We start from the raw sequence: 10,430 nt of genomic DNA on the forward strand, positions 1-10,430 counted from the left end.
ACACAGGCAGCCGCCTTCCCCAAGAGCGCACTGCAAGGCGCTGGGCTTTTGGTGGCAGCAGTGGCAGCCTCTAAGGCGGAGGAAGTGGAAAGTGGGGACCTCGCCTATGGAGAAGGTAGGTGGAGAGCAAAAGTGGTGAATGAATGCCTGACTACCACAGTTGTGCAGAGTTTGGCTGGAGAAACCCATCTCTCTCCAGCAGCACCAAGTTTTCTGAGAACAGACATCCATGACTGGAGAGAGGAAAGAGGTAAGGATATCAAAGGGCATTAAAGAAATGCATTTCCTGGTGTCTGCTTCAGGACTTTAACAGGAAGTCCACCAACAAACCTCTGGGAGTATTCCACTCAAGGATACCCCCACCAGGCTGTGGGCACCATCATTGCCTCAAGTGCCAGACTCACCTCCACCCCAGTCTACTGCCAATTCCTTGTGCACACTTCTGAATACATCCCAAGAGCTAGCTCCAATAGACACACAGGATGCCCAGATAGCAAGTCAAGCTCGGTGAGTCAAGGGAGAAAGCCACAAACTTGAGCTTTAGAACCACAGTCTGAAATACAAAAGAAAGGATTCTAAATAGCCAGTCTGTTGAACTGTAAGAACCAAGGAGGACATAAAACCTTAGTTAAGGTGACTGCTGCTTCAAATGTGAAAGCAGGAGTTTGTACCTACAAACATGAATAATCAAAGAAGTATGGTATCACAAAAAGAAAAATAATTCACCAACTGAACACAAGGCACAGTAGATGGCAATCTAACTGATAAAGAATTCAAAATTGCTTTGATGAAGAAATTCATTAAGCTCCAAGAATACTCAAAGATAATTCAATGAACTAGGGAATAAAATGAATGAACAGAAGGAGGTTTTTTTAAAATTAATTTTTATTTTATATTGGGGTATAGTTGATCTACAATGTTGTGTTAGTTTCAGATGTACAGCAAAGTAGTTCAGTTATGGAAGGAATTCTTTAACAAAGAGATTTAAATTTTTTATAAAGAACCAAATTCTGGAGCTGAAGAATTAAATAGATGAAGAATGCAATAGAGAGCATCAATCACAGGACAGACCAGATGGAAAAGAGAATAAGTGACTTGGAGAATAGGAATATAGAAATAATTCAGTTAGAAGAGGAAAGAGAACTAAGATCTAAAAAGAGTGAAAAAACCATATGAGAGTTAATTGAATTCAATATGAAAGACAAGATTAATTGGTGTACCAGAAAGAGAAGAGAGAGATAAGACATTATTTAAAGAAAAGCTGAGAACGTCCCAGAACCTGGACATACATACCATAAAGCTAATAGAACAGACTATTACTTCAATGCAAAAAGACCTTCTCCAACACACATAATGAAACTGTTAAAAATCAATGATAAAGAATCTCAAAGGCAGACAAGGAGGAGAAAAAGTAACCTACAAAGGGACCCCCATTAGGCTAGCAGTGGATTTCTCAGCAAAAACTCTACAGGCCAGGAGCGAGTGAAATGACATATTCAAAGTGTTGAAAGATAAAAAATACCAGCCAAGAATACATCAGGCAAAGTTATCCTTCAGATATGAAGGAGTTAATACTCTCTCAGACAAACAAAAGCTGAGGGAATTCACCACCAATAGACCTGCTTTGCAAGAAATGCTCAAAGGAGTTTTTTAAGTTGAAATTAACATGCTAATTAGAGACATGAAAACATATGAAAGTATACAATACTCTGGGAAAGGTGAAAAATAGAATTAGAAAACTAACTCAATATTAGAATGGTGTATTAACCATTTAACTATAGCATAAAGGTTAAAGGAAAAGAGTATTAAAAAACAGCTACTATCATTTGTTAATGAATACACAGCATAAAAGAGGTAAATTATAACATCAAAAATATAAAAGGGGAGGAACAAAAGGGTAGAGCCTTATATATAAAGGCTTATATATGAAGACTTATATGTCTTATATATGAAGACATATGAAGATAAGTTGCTATCAGCATAAAAAGGACTGTTTTATCTATGAGATGTTTTAAGTAAGCCTTATGGTAAACACAAAGCAAAAAATCTAGAGTAGATTCAGGAAACAAAAGCAGGGGAGAGGAGGCAGAGCATACCACCATGGAAAACCGACAAAGGTAGGCAGAAAGGGAGGGAAAAAGAAACAATGGAGATACAAAACAACCAAAAGTCTAACAATAAGATGGCAGTAGTAGGTCCTTACATATCAATAATCACTCTAAATGTAAATGCATAGAATTCACCAATCAAAAGACCAAATGGCTGGATGGATTGAAAAAAAAAAAAAGACCCAAATATATGTACTGCCTGAAGGAGACTCCTCTCAGCCCTAAAGACACATAGGCTCAAAGTTGAAGGGATGGAAAAAGATATTCCATGTAAGTGGAGACCAAAAGAAAGCGAGGGCAATCATACTTATATCAGACAAAATAGACTTTAAGCCAAAACCAGTAATGAGACAAAAATGGTCATTATATGATGATAAAGTGGTCAATACATCAAGAAGATATAACAATCATAAAACTATATGCACTCAACATTGGAGCACCTTATATGTATTAAGCAAATACTAACAGATCTGAAGGGAGAAATAGACAACAATACAATAATAGTAGGGGACTTCAATACCCCACCATCAGCAATTGATAGATCATCCCCACAAATATTAAGAAAACATTGGAACCATACTTTTAACCAAATTGATTAACAGACATATAGAACATTTCATCCAACCGCAGCAGAATACATTTTGTTATAAGTGCACACGGAACATTCTCCAGGATAGATCATATATTAGGCCACAAAACAAGTCTTTATAAACTTGAGAAGATCTAAATCATCTATCTTTTGTGATCACAACAGTAAACTAAAAACAAGAGGAAAGCTGGAAAATCAACATGTGGAAAGTAAATAACATATTTCTGAATAACCAATGAGTCAAAGAAGAAATCAAAAGGGAAATAAAAAATTATCTTAAATAAAATGAAAATACAGCATATCAAATCCTGTGCTGCAATAGTTCTGAGAGGAAGGTTTAAAGCAATAAATGCATGTATTAATAAATTAGAAAGATCTCCAATAAACAACCTAACTTGACAACTTCAGAAGAAGAACAAATTAAGCCCGAAATAAGCAAAAGGAAGGAAATAATAATATCAGAGTGGTAATAAGTGAAAGAGAGACCAGATAAAAATAGAAAGGATCAACACAACTAAGTGCTGTGTTTTCAGAAAGATAAACAAAATCAACAAATCTTCAGCTAGAATAAGAACATGAGAGCAGACTCAAATAAAATTAGAAATGAAAGAGGAGACATTACAACTGATTGCTGCAGAAATACACAGGATCATAAGACACTACTATGAAAAATTATATGCCAACAAATTAGATAACCTAGAAGAAATGGATAAATTTCTATAAACACACAACCTACCAAGACTGAATCAGGAAGAAATAGAAAATCTGAACAGACCAATAATGAGTGAAGAGATTGAATCAATAATCAAAACCTCCCAACACAGAAAACCCCAGAACTAGACAGCTTCACTGGCAAATTCTACCAAACATTTAAAGAAGAATTAATGCCAATCTTTTTCAAACTCTTCCAAAACATTGAAGAGGAGGGAATACTTCCAAACTCATTCTACAAGGCCAACATTACCCTGACACCAAAGCCAGATAAGGACACTACAAGAAAACTCTAGGTCAATATCCCTGATAAATGTAGATGCAAAAATTCGCAACAAAATATTTAGCAAACTGAATTCAAGAACATATTAAAAGGATTACACAAGATGAGCAAGTAGGATTTATCACTGAGAGGCAAGAATGGTTCAACATAGGTAAAACAATAAGTAATACATCATATTAAAAGAATGAAAGATAAAAATCACATGTTCATCCCAATAGATACAGAAAAAACACGACAAAATACAACATCCTTTCAAGACAAAAACCCTATGACCCAGCAATTACACTTCTGAGTATATACCCAAAGGAAATGAAAACAGGATATTGAAAAGATATATGCACTCCCATGTTTATTACAGCCTTATTCACAATAGTCAAGATATGGAAACAACCTAAATGTCCATCAAAAGATGAATGGATAAAGAAAATGTGGCATATATACAATGGAATATTATTCAGCCTTTTTTAAAAAAGGAAACCCTGCAATTTGTAACCACATATATGGGCCTTGAGGACATTATGCTAAGTGAGGTAAGTCAGACAGAGAAAGACAAATACTATATGATCTCACTTATATGTGGAATCTACAAAAGCCAAACTCATAGGGTTCCGGTTCAAGATGGCAATGTAGGAAGATCCTGAATTCACCTTATCCCACGGATATTCCAAATCTACAGCTACAAATGGAACAATTTCCTCTGGGAAATTACCCAAAACTAGGCTGAGCAACTCCTACACATCAGGCAAATGAGGAAAAAACCCATACTGAAGCGGGTAGGAGAGGTTGAGACAAAATGTTACCATAAACCCCACCCCTGGCACAGAGAACCCTGAATTGGGAGGAAACTCAAAAACTGGAGCTGCTTCTTGAAGAATGAAGGGTTTGAACCCTGTATCAGACACCTCAACTTTTAAGACCTGCACTTTATAGACGAGTCCCCCAAACATCTAGCTTTGAAAAACCAATGGGGTTCATGTCCATAATAAATACAAGGATACAGTGAACTGAGAAATGACTCCTAAAGGGCTTGTGTGCTCAGACTCACCCACCACAGGGAGCCAATTGACAGGCACTGAGACGTCCTGTGATAAAGGTTTATTTGCTTACCTTAAAGCACTGACTTAAGGGGCAGGCACCTGATTTAACACACATCTAGGGACCTGCTGGGGTACCCTCTGGAGATGGACGCTCGTGGGTGCTATCTTTGCTCTCTCCCTCTGCCTCATGTCAGCTTGCTGGTATCTCTGGGAAAGGAGCTTGTACCCTCCTCTAACACTGATTTTTGTGGCTGCCACCAGGGATACCTTTGAGATTGACTGGCTTTGGTGACCAATCAGGCTTACACTGGCAGGTCCCATAGGCATGTAACCAATGGAGAAAGTGTTCTTAACTGGCTAACACCCCCAGAGCACAAGAAGCAACAGACTGAGGCACCCAGTCCTACTGTGAAAGAAGCCTATTAGCTTATCTTCATAGCTGTGGCCTAAAGGGCAGGCTTCTAATTAAACACACATGTGAGGGTCCACTGTAATCCTCTCCAGAGACCCCAAGTGTGGGCACTATCTTCATGCCCTCCCTCTGCTATGCTCCAGAGTGCCCGTATCTCCTGGAGAGGAGCCTGTACACATATCTGGTGCCCTGGTTTTTGTGGCTGTTGGCTAGGGGATGCCACTTGATTGCCTAGCTCTGATGGCCAGCGGGGCTTGTTTCCCTGGGTCCCATGGGACTGAAACAAATGGAGACACAGATCTTGGCTGGCTACCATGCCCAGGGCACTGTGCAGACAAGCAGACTGAAACACACCCCCACATACACTCTTTCTGTGAGAGAGACCGGTTTGCTTATTCTGGAGCTTCAACCTAATGGGCAGGCTTCTGGTTTGACACATCTAGGAGCCTGCTCAGCTCCAGGGATGGAGGCCAGTGGATACCATTTTCCATTCTCTTCACCTTGCTCCAGGTCACCAGTATCTCCTGAAAGGAACTATTGGGTTGGTCAAAAAGTTCGTCTGGGTTTTTCCATCAGATGTTACAGAAAAACCCGAATGAACTTTTTGGCCAACCCAATAGTATACTCATCTGTTGCCTCAATTTTTGTGACTCCCACCCAGGGAACATCTCAAGATCACCTGGATCTGGTGGCCAGCAGGACTTATGCTTGCAGTTCCACAGGTCTGTATATATCTGCATACTTTAAAAGCTGCTGCCTGGGGGTCTAGCTTTCAATCAGCCTGAATCTAGGTACTGAATGAGATCTTTCCCTTTGGAGTACTGACAGGTCTTGACACACCCTCAACTATTGGAAGCCACGAAAAATAAAATAGGCTCCTTGGACAATCAAAAAAGTTTGAGAGACAAATAAAAGATAGGACAAGGTTGAATGATAAGGCTCATCTCCTACACAAGACTGCTTCCTCAAGACAAGAAGAGGTGGCTGTTTTATCTAATACATAGACTCTAGCACAGAGTGTCAAGGAAAATGAAGAAACAGGAATATGTTCCAAAAGAAAGAACAAGATAAAACCTCAGAAAAATCCATTAATGAAATAAGAATAAGTGATTTATCTTATAAAGAGTTCAAAATAATGGTCATAAAAGTGCTCACCAAATTCTGGAGAAGAATGGATGAACACAGTGAGAATCTCAACAGAGATAGAAAATATAGCTCTTGGCCCTAGCGCCATCTTCTGAGAAACCTCCACACCATTAGAGCAAAGTGGAGGAAGAAGCAAATGTGCAGGCTGGAGTGCAAAAGAAGAAAGATGAGACAGAGGGCCAAGTAAACTTGTACACCCATGGAAGCCACAGGAACAGAAACAAGGGCAACCAGAGGCCAGGGATGCTGGTACAAATTGTTGGACTGCATGCCTACTGTCTAGAACTTGTCTCAATGGATCTAGAACATCTATGGCCATTCTGGTAGCCTCTCCCACCTTTGAGAGACCCACCTTGCTCATATCAAAATGGTCCCTTTTCGTCCTTTGCCCTGGACCTGTGACATTCTGGACTAGTTCTGTTCTCAGTTGTGGCTGAATATAACACATGTACAATAAATCAAATCTTTTGCTGTCTTAGCTGAAGAAAAAATCATTAAAATAAAATATTAGATAGTATCAAATAGAAATCATGGGGCTGAAGAATATAATAACTGGACTGAAAAATACACTAGAGGTAGAGGGGTTCAACAGCAGACTAGATGAAGAAGAAAGAATCAATAAACTCAAAGAGAGGAAAGTGGAACTTACCCAAGCAAAGCAGAAAAGAAAAAGTTAAGATAGCTTAAGGGACTTATGGGACAATATCAATCAGACCAGTATTTACATTATAGGGGTCCCAGAAGAAGGGGAGAGAAAAGGGGGAAGAAAACTAATTTGAAGAAATAATGGCTGAAAACTTCCCATGCCTGGAAAAGGAAACAGAAATCTAGATCTAGGAAGCCCAGAGAGTTCCAAAAAAGATGAACCCAAGAGAGCAACACCAAGATGCAGTATAATTAAAAGTATCAAAGTTAAACAAAGAGTATTAAAAGTGGCAAGAGAAAAACAACTTGTTATGTTCAAGGGAACCCCCGTAAGACCATCAGTAGATTTTAAAGAAACTGCAGACCAGAAAAGAGTGGCACAATATATTCAGGTGTGAAAGAAAAAAACTGCCAATCAGTAATACTCTACTCGGCTCCACAAAAGCAAAAGCTAAAGGAATTTATCATTACTAGACTGGCCTTATGAGTAATGTTAAAGGGACTTCATTAAGATGAAACAAAATGGTGCTAATGAGCAACAGGAAAATATACGAAAGTATAAATTTCACTGGTATAGGTAAATGTACAGTAATATTCAGAAAATCTAATGTTGTAAAGGTGGTAGATTAGTTACTAATAAAGCTACTATGAAGGTTAAAATACAAAAGTAGTGAAAATTACTATAACTACAATATTTTTTAAAGGGAAACACAAGATAAAAAATGTAAAATGTGACATCAAAACATAAAATGATGGGGGGGAGGGGCATAGAATAAGAATGTAGACCTCCAGAATACGTTCAAACTTTAGTTGTTATCAGCTTAAAATAGACTGTTGTAAGTTGTTATTTATAAGCATCATGGTAGCTACAAAGCAAAAACTTATAATAAATACGCAAAAGAGAAAAGAGAATCTAAGTATACCACCACAGAAAAATCATCAAATCACAAAAGAAAGCAAGAGAAGAAAGGAACAGAAACACTACAAAACAGCCACACAACAATTAACAAAATGGAAATAAGTACATACCTATCAATAATTAAATGTAAATGGATTGAATTCTCCAATCATAAAACAGAGTGACTGAATGGACAAAAAGACAAAAACAAAACAAACAAAAAACCCAAGACTCAATATATGCTGCCTACAAGAGACTCATTTCAGAAGTAAGAACACACAGACTGAAAGTGATGGGATGGAAAAAGATATTTCATGCAATGGAAACCAAAAGAACTGGGGTAGTTATATCAGACAAAATAAAGTTTAAGACAAAGACTGTAATAAAAGACAAAAAAGGAATTACATAATGATAAAGGGATCAATCCAACAAGAGGATACAACATTTGTAAATATTTATGCACCTAACATAGCATATATTTTATATTTATTGACAGACATGAAGGGAGAAATAGATAGCAATGTAATAATAATAATAGTAGGAAATTTTAATAACTTGCTTTCATCAATGGATACATCATCCAGACAAAGAAAAAAAAAAAAACCACATTGCCTTAAACAACATATTAAAGCAGATGGACTTAACAGATATAACTGTTACAGAATTCATTCTATCCACAAGCAACAGAATACACATTCTTCTCAAGTGCACATGCAACATTCTCTGGGTTAGATATATGTTAGGCTAGAAAACAAGTCGTAATAAATTTAAGAAGACTGAAATCATACCAAGCATCTTTTCTGGCCACAGTGGCATGAAACTAGAAATCAATTACAAGAAAAAAACTGGAAAATTCACTAATATGTGAAGATTAAACAACATGCTACTGAACAACTAATAGGTCAAAGAAGAAATCAAAAGAGATCAAAAAATACCTTGAGATGAATGAAAATGGAAATACAACAAACTAAAACTTATGGGATGAAGCAAAAGCATTTCTAAGAGGGAAGTTCATAGCAATAGATGCTTACACATCAAGAAACAAGAAAGATCTCAAATAAACAACCTAACTTTATATCTCAAGGAACTAGAAAAAAAATAGAGATGATAAAGGAAATAGAAAAGAATAATGAAACTAAGAGCTGATTTTTTTAAAAAGAAAAACTTGACAACCTTTAGCTAGACTCATTAAGTTAAAAAGAGTGAAGACTCAAAATCAGAAGTGAAAGAGGACATGTTACAGTTGATACCACAGAAATACAAAGGATCATGAAACTACTATGAACAATTATATATGCCAACAACTTAGATAACCTAGGATAAATTGATAGATTCGTAGAGACATACGACTTAGCAAGACTAAATGAAGAAGTAGGAAATCTGAACAGACTGCTTACTAGTAAGGAGATTGAATCACTAATCAAAAACCTCTCAAAAAACAAAAGTTCAGGACCACATGAGTCAACTTATGAATTATACCAAACATTTAAAGAAAAATTAACAGCAATCCTTCTCATGCTCTTCCAAAACGAGAAGAAGAAACACTTCGAAACTCATTTACAAAGCCAGCATTACCCTGATACCAAAACAAGACAAGGACACAAGAAGAAAAAATAATTACAGGCCAATATCCCTGATGAACAAAGATGCAATAATCTTCAACAAAATATCAGTAAACCAACTTCAACTATACATTACAAGGATCATACACCATGATGAAATGGGTTTTATTCCAGGTATGCAAGGATGGCTCAACATAATATAATCAATGTAATACATCACATTAACAATATGAAGGATAAAAATTATATGATCATTTCAATAGGTACAGAAAAACATTTGACAAAATTCAACATCTATTTATGATAAAAACTCTCAACAAAGTGGGTATAGAGGAAACATACCTCAACATAATGAAGGCCATATATGACAAGCCCACAACTAACATCATATTCAACAGAGAAAACCTGAAAGCTTTTCTTCTAAGGTCAGGAAAAATATAAGGATGCCCACTATCCCCACTTCTGTTCAGCGTAGTATTGGAAGTTCTAGCCACAGCAACTAGGCAAGAAAAAGAAATAAAAGACATCCAAATTGGAAAGGAAGAAGTTAAAGTGTCACTATTTGCAGATGATGTGATATTTGTATAGAAAAACTTAGACACCACAGAATACCTGTTGGAACTAATACAAGATTCTATACGCTAATAATGAACTATAAGAGAAATTAAGAAAATAGTCCCATTTACGATTGCATCAAAAATAATAAAATAGGGCTTCCCTGGTGGCGCAGTGGTTGAGAATCTGCCTGCCAATGCAGGGGACACGGGTTCGAGCCCTGGTCTGGGAGGATCCCACATGCCGCAGAGCAACTAGGCCCGTGAGCCACAATTACTGAGCCTGCGCGTCTGCAGCCTGTGCTCCGCAACAAGAGAGGCCGCGATAATGAGAGGCCTGCACACCGCGATGAAGAGTGGCCCCCACTTGCCGCAACTAGAGAAAGCCCTCGCACAGAAACGAAGACCCAACACAGCCATAAATAAATAAATAAATAAATAAATAAACCCGAGTTAAAAAAAAAATTTATTAAAAAAATAATAAT

Source organism: Balaenoptera borealis (assembly GCF_965194805.1).
Source record: "Balaenoptera borealis genome assembly, chromosome: 17".
NCBI classification, from domain to species: Eukaryota; Metazoa; Chordata; class Mammalia; order Artiodactyla; family Balaenopteridae; genus Balaenoptera; species Balaenoptera borealis.